General features: G+C 37.0%; 7 non-coding genes across 7 annotated transcripts; all 7 read right to left on the bottom strand.

Annotated features, from left to right (window-relative positions):
* Positions 1 to 2,708: 2,708 nt before the first annotated feature.
* Positions 2,709 to 2,780, bottom strand: TRNAG-UCC (transfer RNA glycine (anticodon UCC)). The gene has a single exon. It is a non-coding gene; the product is annotated as a tRNA-Gly (tRNA).
* Positions 2,781 to 4,128: 1,348 nt separating this feature from the next.
* On the bottom strand, positions 4,129 to 4,200 carry TRNAG-UCC (transfer RNA glycine (anticodon UCC)). The gene has a single exon. It is a non-coding gene; the product is annotated as a tRNA-Gly (tRNA).
* A 96-nt stretch (positions 4,201 to 4,296) lies between these two features.
* On the bottom strand, positions 4,297 to 4,368 carry TRNAG-CCC (transfer RNA glycine (anticodon CCC)). The gene has a single exon. It is a non-coding gene; the product is annotated as a tRNA-Gly (tRNA).
* A 1,182-nt stretch (positions 4,369 to 5,550) lies between these two features.
* TRNAG-UCC (transfer RNA glycine (anticodon UCC)) lies at positions 5,551 to 5,622 on the bottom strand. Its single transcript has one exon. It is a non-coding gene; the product is annotated as a tRNA-Gly (tRNA).
* A 2,784-nt stretch (positions 5,623 to 8,406) lies between these two features.
* Positions 8,407 to 8,478, bottom strand: TRNAG-UCC (transfer RNA glycine (anticodon UCC)). The gene has a single exon. It is a non-coding gene; the product is annotated as a tRNA-Gly (tRNA).
* A 1,349-nt stretch (positions 8,479 to 9,827) lies between these two features.
* TRNAG-CCC (transfer RNA glycine (anticodon CCC)) lies at positions 9,828 to 9,899 on the bottom strand. The gene has a single exon. It is a non-coding gene; the product is annotated as a tRNA-Gly (tRNA).
* An 8,441-nt stretch (positions 9,900 to 18,340) lies between these two features.
* On the bottom strand, positions 18,341 to 18,412 carry TRNAG-CCC (transfer RNA glycine (anticodon CCC)). The gene has a single exon. It is a non-coding gene; the product is annotated as a tRNA-Gly (tRNA).
* Between the last annotated feature and the right edge of the window lie 583 nt (positions 18,413 to 18,995).

Here is an 18,995-nt window from a genome sequence, read left to right as displayed (position 1 = left end):
CCCATGATGCGAAGACCTGCCGCGACAACTGCTGCCAGTATTTTAACGGTCCTGGTGCCCCGTCACACATAACGAGATCGCTAACGAGATCGCTATTGAAGCCAAGCCCTCCCTCCCTGAAGAGCAATGATAGCAGATAATTGGTAGATGTCCTATAAATGAATTAAAAATGGAAACTCATTTGAGACCCCAAACAATACCTACCTCGCTAAAGATGTCTGATTTGTTCAAAGTGGAGTCACAGCCGGAGAACGTTGGTGGGATCTGAAAAAACAAGGACGCAGTAGCGACCACCAATCAGGGACGATGAACGCAGAAAAGTCCAATTTATGCACCTCAATGTGTCTCAGTTCTGAATCGCTAGCGAGGTCGTTGACAAGGTGTCAAATACAGCGATGCACACTGCCCAGCGGGAGCGCAACGACCCAGGAATGGTCCAGGAAGCTTTGTAACGATCAGCGATCTCACAGCAGGGGCCTGATCGTTGCTACCTGTCAGACATAACGAGATCGCTAGCGAGATCGCTATTGCGTCACCAAAATCGTGACTCATTAGCGATCTCGCTAGCGATCTCGTTATGTGTGACGGGGCCTTTAGCACAGAAAGTGAAAAAGAGTCCAAACACCACCAAATGCAAAAAAACAATGAGTTCTTCAAGAATTAAACTATGGCCTATTGTTTTAAAAGCAACTACACCCACCAGCATAACACCAATGCCAACCCTGACATTGCTTTCGTATTGGAAACTAACCCTACAAAGTGTTTAATCAACAACTGAAGAGCAGAAGATCAGTTAGATGAGACAGTTGAAAAGAAGCTAAGAAATATTCTCTTCAATTTTTTTCTCATTTTCGTGGTTGCTAAACTCTAAGAAGAAAGAAGAGCATGAGCCTTAACAGGAAATATTAAAACAGACTAAAATCATCACCAAATGTGAAAAACAATTCACGCGTTGGCCAGGAATCGAACCCGGGTCAACTGCTTGGAAGGCAGCTATGCTCACCACTATACCACCAACACTTACAGAAGCCATGTATTTTTCTTACATTTTCTGCACTAACAATACCAAATTATTAGTAAAAAGTAAGACGTGCCAGGAAAAAAAAACCCACATAAGTATTGCATTGACCAGGAATCAATCGCAGGTCAACTGCTTGGAAGGCAGGTTTGCTCACCACTATACCAAAAATGCTTAAGGTACCCAGCATTTTTTTCACATTTTCTGCACTAACCCTACAAAATTGTTAGTAAAAATTATGACGTGCCTGAAAAAAAGCCACACCCATGTTTTGCATTGGCCAGGAATCAAACCCGGGTCAACTGCTTGGAAGGCAGCTATGCTCACCACTATACCACCAATGCTTACGGGATCAACTTTTTTTTTACATTTTCTGCACTAACATTACAAAATAGTTTGTATAATGTATGATAAGCCAGAAATAAAACTACATAAGTATTGCATTGGCCGGAATCAAACCCAGGTCAACTGCTTGGGAAGCAGCTATGCTCACCACTATACCACCAATGCATGAACCAAATTGACTGGTTTGGGATTATGGCTGTTAAATCTGCTAAAGTTTTACTTAAAAAAAGGAGGACTGAATATGTCTTGAAAGAGCCAATTACTAAAAAGTTTAAAAACAAGGCAAAGCATTGTCCAAAACTCAAAGATGAATTCTTGTGAATCAGCTATGTAGCTTTTCCACCAATTCTTACATTTCTCTCAATTATTTTCAATTTTGTCAATAAGGTAACTAAACTCTTACCAAGAAAGAAAGTAAACTATGAGCCTTAGCTCAAACAGATTACAAAGAGTCAACAGCAGCACCAAATTACCCCTAAAGACCTCTGCCATTTTTGGCATTTTTAACACTAACTCTAAAGACAGAGGAGTTTTTGGAATCAGTTATGTAGCTTTTCCACCTCTGCCTACAAATTCTCTCAATTAGCATTGCTTTTTGCCAACTAAGGTAGCTAAAGTGTTACCAAGAAAGAAATAAAAACATAAGCCTTAGCACAGAAAGTGAAAAAGAGTCCAAACACCACCAAATGCAAAAAAACAATGAGTTCTTCAAGAAATAAACTATGGCCTCTTGTTTTAAATGGAACTACACCCGCCAGAATAACACCAATGCCAACCCTGACATTGCTTTCGTATTGGAGACTAACCCTGCAAAGTATTTAATCAACAACTGAAGAGCAGAAGATCAGTTAGATGAGACAGTTGAAAAAAATCTAAGAAATATTCTCTTCAATTTTTTTCTCATTTTCGTGGTTGCTAAACTCTAAGAAGAAAGAAGAGCATGAGCCTTAACACGAAAAATTAAAACAGACTAAAAGCATCACCAAATGTGAAAAACAATTCATGTGTTGGCTGGGAATCAAACCCGGGTCAACTGCTTGGAAGGCAGCTATGCTCACCACTATACCACCAACACTTACAGAAGCCATGTTTTTTTCTTACATTTTCTGCCCTAACAATACAAAATTATTAGTAAAAAGTAAGACGTGCCAGGAAAAAAAAACCCACATAAGTATTGCATTGACCAGGAATCAATCGCAGGTCAACTGCTTGGAAGGCAGGTTTGCTCACCACTATACCAAAAATGCTTAAGGTACCCAGCATTTTTTTCACATTTTCTGCACTAACCCTACAAAATTGTTAGTAAAAATTATGACGTGCCTGAAAAAAAGCCACACCCATGTTTTGCATTGGCCAGGAATCGAACCCGGGTCAACTGCTTGGAAGGCAGCTATGCTCACCACTATACCACCAATGCTTACGGGATCAACTTTTTTTTTACATTTTCTGCACTAACATTACAAAATAGTTTGTATAATGTATGATAAGGCAGAAATAAAACTACATAAGTATTGCATTGGCCGGAATCAAACCCAGGTCAACTGCTTGGGAAGCAGCTATGCTCACCACTATACCACCAATGCATGAACCAAATTGACTGGTTTGGGATTATGGCTGTTAAATCTGCTAAAGTTTTACTTAAAAAAAGGAGGACTGAATATGTCTTGAAAGAGCCAATTACTAAAAAGTTTAAAAACAAGGCAAAGCATTGTCCAAAACTCAAAGATGAATTCTTGTGAATCAGCTATGTAGCTTTTCCACCAATTCTTACATTTCTCTCAATTATTTTCACTTTTTTGCCAATAAGGTAACTAAACTCTTACCAAGAAAGAAAGTACACTATGAGCCTTAGCTCAAACAGATTACAAAGAGTCAACAGCAGCACCAAATTCCCCCTAAAGACCTCTGCCATTTTTGGCATTTTTAACACTAACTCTAAAGTCAGAGGAGTTTTTGGAATCAGTTATGTAGCTTTTCCACCTCTGCCTACAAATTCACTCAATTAGCTTTGCTTTATGCCCACTAAGGTAGCTAAAGTGTTACCAAGAAAGAAATAAAAGCATAAGCCTTAGCACAGAAAGTGAAAAAGATTCCAAACACCACCAAATGCAAAAAAACAATGAGTTCTTCAAGAATTAAACTATGGCCTATTGTTTTAAAAGCAACTACACCCACCAGCATAACACAAATGTCAACCCTGACATTGCTTTCGTATTGGAGACTAACCCTACAAAGTATTTAATCAGCAACTGAAGAGCAGAAGATCAGTTAGATGAGACAGTTGAAAAAAATCTAAGAAATATTCTCTTCAATTTTTTTCTCATTTTCGTGGTTGCTAAACTCTAAGAAGAAAGAAGAGCATGAGCCTTAACACGAAAAATTAAAACAGACTAAAAGCATCACCAAATGTGAAAAACAATTCATGTGTTGGCCAGGAATCAAACCCGGGTCAACTGCTTGGAAGGCAGCTATGCTCACCACTATACCACCAACACTTACAGAACCCATGTTTTTTTCTTACATTTTCTGCACTAACAATACAAAATTATTAGTAAAAAGTAAGACGTGCCAGGAAAAAAAAACCCACATAAGTATTGCATTGACCAGGAATCAATCGCAGGTCAACTGCTTGGAAGGCAGGTTTGCTCACCACTATACCAAAAATGCTTAAGGTACCCAGCATTTTTTTCACATTTTCTGCACTAACCCTACAAAATTGTTAGTAAAAAGTATGACGTGCCTGAAAAAAAAACACACCCATGTTTTGCATTGGCCAGGAATCGAACCCGGGCCAACTGCTTGGAAGGCAGCTATGCTCACCACTATACCACCAATGCTTACAGGATCAGCTTTTTTTTTTACATTTTCTGCACTAACATTACAAAATAGTTTGTAAAATGTATGATATGCCAGAAATAAAACTACATCAGTTTTGCATTGGCCAGGAATCGAACCCGGGTCAACTGCTTGGGAAGCAGTTATGCTCACCACTATACCACCAATGCATAAACCAACTTGACTGGTTTGGGATTATGGCTGTTAAATCTGCTAAAGTTTTACTTAAAAAAAGGAGGACTGAATATGTCTTGAAAGAGCCAATTACTAAAAAGTTTAAAAACAAGGCAAAGCATTGTCCAAAACTCAAAGATGAAATCTTGTGAATCAGCTATGGAGCTTTTCCACCAATTCTTACAATTCTCTCATTTATTTTCACTTTTTTGCCAATAAGGTAACTAAACTCTTACCAAGAAAGAAAGTAAACTATGAGCCTTAGCTCAAAATGATTACAAAGAGTCAGCACCAGCACCAAATTACCCCTAAAGACCTCTGCCATTTTTGGCATTTTTAACACTAACTCTAAAGACAGAGGAGTTTTTGGAATCAGTTATGTAGCTTTTCCACCTCTGCCTACAAATTCTCTCAATTAGCTTTGCTTTTTGCCAACTAAGGTAGCTAAAGTGTTACCAAGAAAGAAATAAAAACATAAGCCTTAGCACAGAAAGTGAAAAAGAGTCCAAACACCACCAAATGCAAAAAAACAATGAGTTCTTCAAGAATTAAACTATGGCCTATTGTTTTAAAAGCAACTACACCCACCAGCATAACACCAATGCCAACCCTGACATTGCTTTCATATTGGAGACTAACCCTACAAAGTGTTTAATCAACAACTGAAGAGCAGAAGATCAGTTAGATGAGACAGTTGAAAAAAAGCTAAGAAATATTCTCTTCAATTTTTTTCTCATTTTCGTGGTTGCTAAACTCTAAGAAGAAAGAAGAGCATGAGCCTTAACACGAAAAATTAAAACAGTCTAAAAGCATCACCAAATGTGAAAAACAATTCATGCGTTGGCTGAGAATCAAACTCAGGTCAACTACGTGGAAGGCAGCGATTCTTACCACTATACCACCAACACTTACAGAAGCCATGTTTTTTTCTTACATTTTCTGCACTAACAATACGAAATTATTAGTAAAAAGTAAGACGTGCCAGGAAAAAAAACCCCACATAAGTATTGCATTGACCAGGAATCAATCGCAGGTCAACTGCTTGGAAGGCAGGTTTGCTCACCACTATACCAAAAATGCTTAAGGTACCCAGCATTTTTTTCACATTTTCTGCACTAACCCTACAAAATTGTTAGTAAAAAGTATGACGTGCCTGAAAAAAAAAAACACGGATGTTTTGTATTGGCCGGGAATTGAACCCAGGTCAACTGCTTGGAAGGCAGCTATGCTCACCACTATACCACCAATGCTTACAAGGTCAGCTTTTTTTTTTACATTTTCTGCACTAACATTACAAAATAGTTTGTAAAATGTATGATATGCCAGAAATAAAACTACATAAGTATTGCATTGGCTGGAAATAGAACCCGGGTCAACTGCTTGGGAAGCAGCTATGCTCACCACTATACCACCAATGCATGAACCCACTTGACTGGTTTGGGATTTTGGCTGTTAAATCTGCTAAAGTTTTACTTAAAAAAGGAGGACTGAATATGTCTTGAAAGAGCCAATTACTAAAAAGTTTAAAAACAAGGCAAAGCATTGTCCAAAACTTAAAGATGAATTCTTGTGAATCAGCTATGTAGCTTTTCCACCAATTCTTACATTTCTCTCAATTATTTTCACTTTTTTGCCAATAAGGTAACTAAACTCTTACAAAGAAAGAAAGTACACTATGAGCCTTAGCTCAAACAGATTACAAAGAGTCAACAGCAGCACCAAATTCCCCCTAAAGACCTCTGCCATTTTTGGCATTTTTAACACTAACTCTAAAGACAGAGGAGTTTTTGGAATCAGTTATGTAGCTTTTCCACCTCTGCCTACAAATTCTCTCAATTAGCTTTGCTTTCTGCCCACTAAGGTAGCTAAAGTGTTACCAAGAAAGAAATAAAAGCATAAGCCTTAGCACAGAAAGTGAAAAAGATTCCAAACACCACCAAATGCAAAAAAACAATGAGTTCTTCAAGAATTAAACTATGGCCTATTGTTTTAAAAGCAACTACACCGACCAGCATAACACCAATGTCAACCCTGACATTGCTTTCGTATTGGAGACTAACCCTACAAAGTGTTTAATCAACAACTGAAGAGCAGAAGATCAGTTAGATGAGACAGTTGAAAAAAAGCTAAGAAATATTCTCTTCAATTTTTTTCTCTTCAATTTTTTTCTCATTTTCGTGGTTGGTAAACTCTAAGAAGAAAGAAGAGCCTGAGACTTAACACGAAAAATTAAAACAGACTAAAAGCATCACCAAATGTGAAAAACAATTCATGCGTTGGCTGAGAATCGAACTCAGGTCAACTACTTGGAAGGCAGCGATTCTCACCACTATACCACCAACACTTACAGAAGCCATGTATTTTTCTTACATTTTCTGCACTAACAATACCAAATTATTAGTAAAAAGTAAGACGTGCCAGGAAAAAAAAACCCACATAAGTATTGCATTGACCAGGAATCAATCGCAGGTCAACTGCTTGGAAGGCAGGTTTGCTCACCACTATACCAAAAATGCTTAAGGTACCCAGCATTTTTTTCACATTTTCTGCACTAACCCTACAAAATTGTTAGTAAAAATTATGACGTGCCTGAAAAAAAGCCACACCCATGTTTTGCATTGGCCAGGAATCAAACCCGGGTCAACTGCTTGGAAGGCAGCTATGCTCACCACTATACCACCAATGCTTACGGGATCAACTTTTTTTTTACATTTTCTGCACTAACATTACAAAATAGTTTGTATAATGTATGATAAGCCAGAAATAAAACTACATAAGTATTGCATTGGCCGGAATCAAACCCAGGTCAACTGCTTGGGAAGCAGCTATGCTCACCACTATACCACCAATGCATGAAACAAATTGACTGGTTTGGGATTATGGCTGTTAAATCTGCTAAAGTTTTACTTAAAAAAAGGAGGACTGAATATGTCTTGAAAGAGCCAATTACTAAAAAGTTTAAAAACAAGGCAAAGCATTGTCCAAAACTCAAAGATGAATTCTTGTGAATCAGCTATGTAGCTTTTCCACCAATTCTTACATTTCTCTCAATTATTTTCACTTTTTTGCCAATAAGGTAACTAAACTCTTACCAAGAAAGAAAGTAAACTATGAGCCTTAGCTCAAACAGATTACAAAGAGTCAACAGCAGCACCAAATTCCCCCTAAAGACCTCTGCCATTTTTGGCATTTTTAACACTAACTCTAAAGACAGAGGAGTTTTTGGAATCAGTTATGTAGCTTTTCCACCTCTGCCTACAAATTCTCTCAATTAGCTTTGCTTTTTGCCAACTAAGGTAGCTAAAGTGTTACCAAGAAAGAAATAAAAACATAAGCCTTAGCACAGAAAGTGAAAAAGAGTCCAAACACCACCAAATGCAAAAAAACAATGAGTTCTTCAAGAAATAAACTATGGCCTCTTGTTTTAAATGGAACTACACCCGCCAGAATAACACCAATGCCAACCCTGACATTGCTTTCGTATTGGAGACTAACCCTGCAAAGTATTTAATCAACAACTGAAGAGCAGAAGATCAGTTAGATGAGACAGTTGAAAAAAATCTAAGAAATATTCTCTTCAATTTTTTTCTCATTTTCGTGGTTGCTAAACTCTAAGAAGAAAGAAGAGCATGAGCCTTAACACGAAAAATTAAAACAGACTAAAAGCATCACCAAATGTGAAAAACAATTCATGCGTTGGCTGGGAATCAAACCCGGGTCAACTGCTTGGAAGGTAGCTATGCTCACCACTATACCACCAACACTTACAGAAGCCATGTTTTTTTCTTACATTTTCTGCACTAACAATACAAAATTATTAGTAAAAAGTAAGACGTGCCAGGAAAAAAAAACCCACATAAGTATTGCATTGACCAGGAATCAATCGCAGGTCAACTGCTTGGAAGGCAGGTTTGCTCACCACTATACCAAAAATGCTTAAGGTACCCAGCATTTTTTTCACATTTTCTGCACTAACCCTACAAAATTGTTAGTAAAAATTATGACGTGCCTGAAAAAAAGCCACACCCATGTTTTGCATTGGCCAGGAATCGAACCCGGGTCAACTGCTTGGAAGGCAGCTATGCTCACCACTATACCACCAATGCTTACAAGGTCAGCTTTTTTTTTTACATTTTCTGCACTAACATTACAAAATAGTTTGTATAATGTATGATAAGGCAGAAATAAAACTACATAAGTATTGCATTGGCCGGAATCAAACCCAGGTCAACTGCTTGGGAAGCAGCTATGCTCACCACTATACCACCAATGCATGAACCAAATTGACTGGTTTGGGATTATGGCTGTTAAATCTGCTAAAGTTTTACTTAAAAAAAGGAGGACTGAATATGTCTTGAAAGAGCCAATTACTAAAAAGTTTAAAAACAAGGCAAAGCATTGTCCAAAACTCAAAGATGAATTCTTGTGAATCAGCTATGTAGCTTTTCCACCAATTCTTACATTTCTCTCAATTATTTTCACTTTTTTGCCAATAAGGTAACTAAACTCTTACCAAGAAAGAAAGTACACTATGAGCCTTAGCTCAAACAGATTACAAAGAGTCAACAGCAGCACCAAATTCCCCCTAAAGACCTCTGCCATTTTTGGCATTTTTAACACTAACTCTAAAGTCAGAGGAGTTTTTGGAATCAGTTATGTAGCTTTTCCACCTCTGCCTACAAATTCACTCAATTAGCTTTGCTTTATGCCCACTAAGGTAGCTAAAGTGTTACCAAGAAAGAAATAAAAGCATAAGCCTTAGCACAGAAAGTGAAAAAGATTCCAAACACCACCAAATGCAAAAAAACAATGAGTTCTTCAAGAATTAAACTATGGCCTATTGTTTTAAAAGCAACTACACCCACCAGCATAACACCAATGTCAACCCTGACATTGCTTTCGTATTGGAGACTAACCCTACAAAGTATTTAATCAGCAACTGAAGAGCAGAAGATCAGTTAGATGAGACAGTTGAAAAAAATCTAAGAAATATTCTCTTCAATTTTTTTCTCATTTTCGTGGTTGCTAAACTCTAAGAAGAAAGAAGAGCATGAGCCTTAACACGAAAAATTAAAACAGACTAAAAGCATCACCAAATGTGAAAAACAATTCATGTGTTGGCCAGGAATCAAACCCGGGTCAACTGCTTGGAAGGCAGCTATGCTCACCACTATACCACCAACACTTACAGAACCCATGTTTTTTTCTTACATTTTCTGCACTAACAATACAAAATTATTAGTAAAAAGTAAGACGTGCCAGGAAAAAAAAACCCACATAAGTATTGCATTGACCAGGAATCAATCGCAGGTCAACTGCTTGGAAGGCAGGTTTGCTCACCACTATACCAAAAATGCTTAAGGTACCCAGCATTTTTTTCACATTTTCTGCACTAACCCTACAAAATTGTTAGTAAAAAGTATGACGTGCCTGAAAAAAAAACACACCCATGTTTTGCATTGGCCAGGAATCGAACCCGGGCCAAATGCTTGGGAAGCAGCTATGCTCACCACTATACCACCAATGCATGAACCCACTTGTCTGGTTTGGGATTTTGGCTGTTAAATCTGCTAAAGTTTTACTTAAAAAAGGAGGACTGAATATGTCTTGAAAGAGCCAATTACTAAAAAGTTTAAAAACAAGGCAAAGCATTGTCCAAAACTCAAAGATGAATTCTTGTGAATCAACTATGTAGCTTTTCCACCAATTCTTACATTTCTCTCAATTGTTTTCACTTTTTTGCCAATAAGGTAACTAAACTCTTACCAAGAAAGAAAGTACACAATGAGCCTTAGCTCTAAAGGATTACAAAGAGTCAGCACCAAATTCCCCCTAAAGACCTCTGCCATTTTTGGCATTTTTAACACTAACTCTAAAGACAGAGGAGTTTTTGGAATCAGTTATGTAGCTTTTCCACCTCTGCCTACAAATTCTCTTAATTAGCTTTGCTTTTTGCCAACTAAGGTAGCTAAAGTGTTACCAAGAAAGAAATAAAAGCATAAGCCTTAGCACAGAAAGTGAAAAAGAGTCCAAACACCACCAAATGCAAAAAAACAATGAGTTCTTCAAGAATTAAACTATGGCCTATTGTTTTAAAAGCAACTACACCCACCAGCATAACACCAATGCCAACCCTGATATTGCTTTCATATTGGAGACTAACCCTACAAAGTGTTTAATCAACAACTGAAGAACAGAAGATCAGTTAGATGAGACAGTTGAAAAAAAACTAAGAAATATTCTCTTCAATTTTTTTCTCATTTTCGTGGTTGCTAAACTCTAAGAAGAAAGAAGAGCCAGAGACTTAAAACGAAAAATTAAAACAGACTAAAAGCATCGCCAAATGTGAAAAACAATTCATGCGTTGGCTGAGAATCGAACTCGGGTCAACTACTTTTAAGGCAGCGATTCTCACCACTATACCACCAACACTTACAGAAGCCATGTTTTTTTCTTATATTTTCTGCACTAACAATACGAAATTATTAGTAAAACGTAAGACGTGCCAGTTAAAAAAAACCCACATAAGTATTGCATTGACCAGGAATCAATCGCAGGTCAACTGCTTGGAAGGCAAGTTTGCTCACCACTATACCAAAAATGCTTAAGGTACCCAGCATTTTTTTCACATTTTCTGCACTAACCCTACAAAATTGTTAGTAAAAAGTATGACGTGCCTGAAAAAAAAAAACACCGATGTTTTGTATTGGCCGGGAATTGAACCCAGTTCAACTGCTTGGAAGGCAGCTATGCTCACCACTATACCACCAATGCTTACAGGGTCAGCTTTTTTTTTTACATTTTCTGCACTAACATTACAAAATAGTCTGTAAAATGTATGATATGCCAGAAATAAAACTACATAAGTATTGCATTGGCTGGAAATCGAACCCGGGTCAACTGCTTGGGAAGCAGCTATGCTCACCACTATACCATCACTGCATGAACCCACTTGACTGGTTTGGGATTTTGGCTGTTAAATCTGCTAAAGTTTTACTTAAAAAAGGAGGACTGAATATGTCTTGAAAGAGCCAATTACTAAAAAGTTTAAAAACAAGGCAAAGCTTTGTCCAAAACTCAAAGATGAATTCTTGTGAATCAGCTATGTAGCTTTTACACCAATTCTTACATTTCTCTCAATTATTTTCACTTTTTTGCCTATAAGGTAACTAAACTCTTACCAAGAAAGAAAGTACACTATGAGCCTTAGCTCAAACAGATTACAAAGATTCAACAGCAGCACCAAATTCCCCCTAAAGACCTCTGCCATTTTTGGCATTTTTAACACTAACTCTAAAGACAGAGGAGTTTTTGGAATCAGTTATGTAGCTTTTCCACCTCTGCCTACAAATTCTCTCAATTAGCTTTGCTTTTTGCCAACTAAGGTAGCTAAAGTGTTACCAAGAAAGAAATAAAAGCATAAGCCTTAGCACAGAAAGTGAAAAAGATTCCAAACACCACCAAATGCAAAAAAACAATGAGTTCTTCAAGAATTAAACTATGGCCTATTGTTTTAAAAGCAACTACACCCACCAGCATAACACTAATGCCAACCCTGACATTGACTTCATATTGGAGACTAACCCTACAAAGTGTTTAATCAACAACTGAAGAGCAGAAGATCAGTTAGATGAGACAGTTGAAAAAAATCTAAGAAATATTCTCTTCAATTTTTTTCTCATTTTCGTGGTTGCTAAACTCTAAGAAGAAAGAAGAGCCTGAGACTTAACACGAAAAATTAAAACAGACTAAAAGCATCACCAAATGTGAAAAACAATTCATGCATTGGCTGAGAATCAAACTCGGGTCAACTACTTGGAAGGCAGCGATTCTCACCACTATACCACCAACAATTACAGAAGCCATGTTTTTTTCTTACATTTTCTGCACTAACAATACGAAATTATTAGTAAAAAGTAAGACGTGCCAGGAAAAAAACCCCCACATAAGTTTTACATTGACCAGGAATCAATCGCAGGTCAACTGCTTGGAAGGCAGGTTTGCTCACCACTATACCAAAAATGCTTAAGGTACCCAGCATTTTTTTCACATTTTCTGCACTAACCCTACAAAATTGTTAGTAAAAAGTATGACGTGACTGAAAAAAAAAAACACCGATGTTGTGTATTGGCCGGGAATTGAACCCAGGTAAACTGCTTGGAAGGCAGCTATGCTCACCACTTTACCACCAATGCTTACAGGGTCAGCTTTTGTTTTTACATTTTCTGCACTAACATTACAAAATAGTTTGTAAAATGTATGATATGCCAGAAATAAAATTACATAAGTATTGCATTGGCTGGAAATCGAACCTGGGTCAACTGCTTGGGAAGCAGCTATGCTCACCACTATACCACCAATGCACAAACCAACTTGACTGGTTTGGGATTTTGGCTGTTAAATCTGCTAAAGTTTTACTTAAAAAAAGGATGACTGAATATGCCTTGAAAGAGCCAATTACTAAAAAGTTTAAAAACAAGGCAAAGCATTGTCCAAAACTCAAAGATGAATTCTTGTGAATCAGCTATGTAGCTTTTCCACCAATTCTTACATTTCTCTCAATTGTTTTCACTTTTTTGCCAATAAGGTAACTAAACTCTTACCAAGAAAGAAAGTACACAATGAGCCTTAGCTCTAAAGGATTACAAAGAGTCAGCACCAAATTCCCCCTAAAGACCTCTGCCATTTTTGGCATTTTTAACACTAACTCTAAAGACAGAGGAGTTTTTGGAATCAGTTATGTAGCTTTTCCACCTCTGCCTACAAATTCTCTTAATTAGCTTTGCTTTTTGCCAACTAAGGTAGCTAAAGTGTTACCAAGAAAGAAATAAAAGCATAAGCCTTAGCACAGAAAGTGAAAAAGAGTCCAAACACCACCAAATGCAAAAAAACAATGAGTTCTTCAAGAATTAAACTATGGCCTATTGTTTTAAAAGCAACTACACCCACCAGCATAACACCAATGCCAACCCTGATATTGCTTTCATATTGGAGACTAACCCTACAAAGTGTTTAATCAACAACTGAAGAACAGAAGATCAGTTAGATGAGACAGTTGAAAAAAAGCTAAGAAATATTCTCTTCAATTTTTTTCTCATTTTCGTGGTTGCTAAACTCTAAGAAGAAAGAAGAGCCAGAGACTTAAAACGAAAAATTAAAACAGACTAAAAGCATCGCCAAATGTGAAAAACAATTCATGCGTTGGCTGAGAATCGAACTCGGGTCAACTACTTTTAAGGCAGCGATTCTCACCACTATACCACCAACACTTACAGAAGCCATGTTTTTTTCTTATATTTTCTGCACTAACAATACGAAATTATTAGTAAAACGTAAGACGTGCCAGTTAAAAAAAACCCACATAAGTATTGCATTGACCAGGAATCAATCGCAGGTCAACTGCTTGGAAGGCAAGTTTGCTCACCACTATACCAAAAATGCTTAAGGTACCCAGCATTTTTTTCACATTTTCTGCACTAACCCTACAAAATTGTTAGTAAAAAGTATGACGTGCCTGAAAAAAAAAAACACCGATGTTTTGTATTGGCCGGGAATTGAACCCGGTTCAACTGCTTGGAAGGCAGCTATGCTCACCACTATACCACCAATGCTTACAGGGTCAGCTTTTTTTTTTTACATTTTCTGCACTAACATTACAAAATAGTCTGTAAAATGTATGATATGCCAGAAATAAAACTACATAAGTATTGCATTGGCTGGAAATCGAACCCGGGTCAACTGCTTGGGAAGCAGCTATGCTCACCACTATACCATCACTGCATGAACCCACTTGACTGGTTTGGGATTTTGGCTGTTAAATCTGCTAAAGTTTTACTTAAAAAAGGAGGACTGAATATGTCTTGAAAGAGCCAATTACTAAAAAGTTTAAAAACAAGGCAAAGCTTTGTCCAAAACTCAAAGATGAATTCTTGTGAATCAGCTATGTAGCTTTTACACCAATTCTTACATTTCTCTCAATTATTTTCACTTTTTTGCCTATAAGGTAACTAAACTCTTACCAAGAAAGAAAGTACACTATGAGCCTTAGCTCAAACAGATTACAAAGATTCAACAGCAGCACCAAATTCCCCCTAAAGACCTCTGCCATTTTTGGCATTTTTAACACTAACTCTAAAGACAGAGGAGTTTTTGGAATCAGTTATGTAGCTTTTCCACCTCTGCCTACAAATTCTCTCAATTAGCTTTGCTTTTTGCCAACTAAGGTAGCTAAAGTGTTACCAAGAAAGAAATAAAAGCATAAGCCTTAGCACAGAAAGTGAAAAAGATTCCAAACACCACCAAATGCAAAAAAACAATGAGTTCTTCAAGAATTAAACTATGGCCTATTGTTTTAAAAGCAACTACACCCACCAGCATAACACTAATGCCAACCCTGACATTGACTTCATATTGGAGACTAACCCTACAAAGTGTTTAATCAACAACTGAAGAGCAGAAGATCAGTTAGATGAGACAGTTGAAAAAAATCTAAGAAATATTCTCTTCAATTTTTTTCTCATTTTCGTGGTTGCTAAACTCTAAGAAGAAAGAAGAGCCTGAGACTTAACACGAAAAATTAAAACAGACTAAAAGCATCACCAAATGTGAAAAACAATTCATGCATTGGCTGAGAATCAAACTCGGGTCAACTACTTGGAAGGCAGCGATTCTCACCACTATACCACCAACAATTACAGAAGCCATGTTTTTTTCTTACATTTTCTGCACTAACAATACGAAATTATTAGTAAAAAGTAAGACGTGCCAGGAAAAAAACCCCCACATAAGTTTTACATTGACCAGGAATCAATCGCAGGTCAACTGCTTGGAAGGCAGGTTTGCTCACCACTATACCAAAAATGCTTAAGGTACCCAGCATTTTTTTCACATTTTCTGCACTAACCCTACAAAATTGTTAGTAAAAAGTATGACGTGACTGAAAAAAAAAAACACCGATGTTGTGTATTGGCCGGGAATTGAACCCAGGTAAACTGCTTGGAAGGCAGCTATGCTCACCACTTTACCACCAATGCTTACAGGGTCAGCTTTTGTTTTTACATTTTCTGCACTAACATTACAAAATAGTTTGTAAAATGTATGATATGCCAGAAATAAAATTACATAAGTATTGCATTGGCTGGAAATCGAACCTGGGTCAACTGCTTGGGAAGCAGCTATGCTCACCACTATACCACCAATGCACAAACCAACTTGACTGGTTTGGGATTTTGGCTGTTAAATCTGCTAAAGTTTTACTTAAAAAAAGGATGACTGAATATGCCTTGAAAGAGCCAATTACTAAAAAGTTTAAAAACAAGGCAAAGCATTGTCCAAAACTCAAAGATGAATTCTTGTGAATCAGCTATGTAGCTTTTCCACCAATTCTTACATTTCTCTCAATTGTTTTCACTTTTTTGCCAATAAGGTAACTAAACTCTTACCAAGAAAGAAAGTACACAATGAGCCTTAGCTCTAAAGGATTACAAAGAGTCAGCACCAAATTCCCCCTAAAGACCTCTGCCATTTTTGGCATTTTTAACACTAACTCTAAAGACAGAGGAGTTTTTGGAATCAGTTATGTAGCTTTTCCACCTCTGCCTACAAATTCTCTTAATTAGCATTGCTTTTTGCCAACTAAGGTAGCTAAAGTGTTACCAAGAAAGAAATAAAAGCATAAGCCTTAGCACAGAAAGTGAAAAAGAGTCCAAACACCACCAAATGCAAAAAAACAATGAGTTCTTCAAGAATTAAACTATGGCCTATTGTTTTAAAAGCAACTACACCCACCAGCATAACACCAATGCCAACCCTGATATTGCTTTCATATTGGAGACTAACCCTACAAAGTGTTTAATCGACAACTGAAGAACAGAAGATCAGTTAGATGAGACAGTTGAAAAAAAGCTAAGAAATATTCTCTTCAATTTTTTTCTCATTTTCGTGTTTGCTAAACTCTAAGAAGAAAGAAGAGCCAGAGACTTAAAACGAAAAATTAAAACAGACTAAAAGCATCGCCAAATGTGAAAAACAATTCATGCGTTGGCTGAGAATCGAACTCGGGTCAACTACTTTTAAGGCAGCGATTCTCACCACTATACCACCAACACTTACAGAAGCCATGTTTTTTTCTTACATTTTCTGCACTAACAATACGAAATTATTAGTAAAACGTAAAACGTGCCAGTTAAAAAAAACCCACATAAGTATTGCATTGACCAGGAATCAATCGCAGGTCAACTGCTTGGAAGGCAGGTTTGCTCACCACTATACCAAAAATGCTTAAGGTACCCAGCATTTTTTTCACATTTTCTGCACTAACCCTACAAAATTGTTAGTAAAAAGTATGACGTGACTGAAAAAAAAAAACACCGATGTTTTGTATTGGCCGGGAATTGAACCCAGGTCAACTGCTTGGAAGGCAGCTATGCTCACCACTTTACCACCAATGCTTACAGGGTCAGCTTTTTTTTTTACATTTTCTGCACTAACATTACAAAATAGTTTGTAAAATGTATGATATGCCAGAAATAAAATTACATAAGTATTGCATTGGCTGGAAATCGAACCTGGGTCAACTGCTTGGGAAGCAGCTATGCTCACCACTATACCACCAATGCACGAACCCACTTGACTGGTTTGGGATTTTGGCTGTTAAATCTGCTAAAGTTTTACTTAAAAAAAGGATGACTGAATATGCCTTGAAAGAGCCAATTACTAAAAAGTTTAAAAACAAGGCAAAGCATTGTCCAAAACTCAAAGATGAATTCTTGTGAATCAGCTATGTAGCTTTTCCAAAAATTCTTACATTTCTCTCAATTATTTTCACTTTTTTACCAATAAGGTAACTAAACTCTTACCAAGAAAGAAAGTACACTATGAGCCTTAGCTCAAACAGATTACAAAGAGTCAGCACCAGCACCAAATTCCCCCTAAAGACCTCTGCCATTTTTGGCATTTTTAACACTAACTCTAAAGACAGAGGAGTTTTTGTAATCAGTTATGTACCTTTTCCACCTCTGCCTACAAATTCTCTCAATTAGCTTTGCTTTCTGCCCACTAAGGTAGCTAAAGTGTTACCAAGAAAGAAATAAAAGCATAAGCCTTAGCACAGAAAGTGAAAAAGATTCCAAACACCACCAAATGCAAAAAAACAATGAGTTCTTCAAGAATTAAACTATGGCCTATTGTTTTAAAAGCAACTACACCCACCAGCATAACACCAATGCCAACCCTGACATTGCTTTCTTATTGGAGACTAACCCTACAAAGTATTTAATAAACAACTGAAGAGCAGAAGATCAGTTAGATGAGACAGTTGAAAAAAATCTAAGAAATATTCTCTTCAATTTTTTTCTCATTTTCGTGGTTGCTAAACTCTAAGAAGAAAGAAGAGCATGAGCCTTAACATGAAAAATTAAAACAGACTAAAAGCATCACCAAATGTGAAAAACAATTCATGCGTTGGCCAGGAAACGAACCCCGTTCAACTGTTTGGAAGGCAGCTTTGCTCACCACTATACCACCAACACTTACAGAAGTCATGTTTTTTTCTTACATTTTCTGCACTAACAATACAAAATTATTAGTAAAAAGTAAGACGTGCCAGGAAAAAAAAAACCCACATAAGTATTGCATTGACCAGGAATCAATCGCAGGTCAACTGCTTGGAAGGCAGGTTTGCTCACCACTATACCAAAAATGCTTAAGGTACACAGCATTTTTTTCACATTTTCTGCACTAACCCTACAAAATTGTTAGTAAAAATTATGACGTGCCTGAAAAAAAAACACACCTATGTTTTGCATTGGCCGGGAATCGAACCCGGGTCAACTGCTTGGAAGGCAGTTATGCTCACGACTATACCACCAATGCTTACAGGATCAGCTTTTTTTTTTACATTTTCTGCACTAACATTACAAAATAGTTTGTAAAATGTATGATATGCCAGAAATAAAACTACATAAGTATTGCATTGGCCGGGTATCGAACCTGGGTCAACTGCTTGGGAAGCAGCTATGCTCACCACTATACCACCAATGCATGAACCAACTTGACTGGTTTGGGATTATGGCTGTTAAATCTGCTAAAGTTTTACTTAAAAAAAGGAGGACTGAATATGTCTTGAAAGAGCCAATTACTAAAAAGTTTAAAAACAAGGCAAAGCATTGTCCAAAACTCAAAGATGAATTCTTGTGAATCAGCTATGGAGCTTTTCCACCAATTCTTACAATTCTCTCAATTATTTTCACTTTTTTGCCAATAAGGTAACTAAACTCTTACCAAGAAAAAAAGTACACTATGAGCCTTAGCTCAAAAAGATTACAAAAAGTCAGCACTAGCACCAAATTACCCCTAAAGACCTCTGCTATTTTTGGCATTTTTAACACTAATTCTAAAGACAGAGGAGTTTTTGGAATCAGTTATGTAGCTTTTCCACCTCTGCCTACAAATTCTCTCAATTAGCTTTGCTTTTTGCCAACTAAGATAGCTAAAGTGTTACCAAGAAAGAAATAAAAGCATAAGCCTTAGCACAGAAAGTGAAAAAGAGTCCAAACACCACCAAATGCAAAAAAACAATGAGTTCTTCAAGAATTAAACTATGGCCTATTGTTTTAAAAGCAAC

Source organism: Phyllobates terribilis, unplaced genomic scaffold, assembly GCF_046119375.1.
Source record: "Phyllobates terribilis strain yellow unplaced genomic scaffold, ASM4611937v1 Scaffold_3__8_contigs__length_932513732, whole genome shotgun sequence".
NCBI classification, from domain to species: domain Eukaryota; kingdom Metazoa; phylum Chordata; class Amphibia; order Anura; family Dendrobatidae; genus Phyllobates; species Phyllobates terribilis.
The sequence above is the reverse complement of the archived record's forward strand: the minus strand, read 5'-3'. Positions and strand labels throughout refer to the sequence as shown.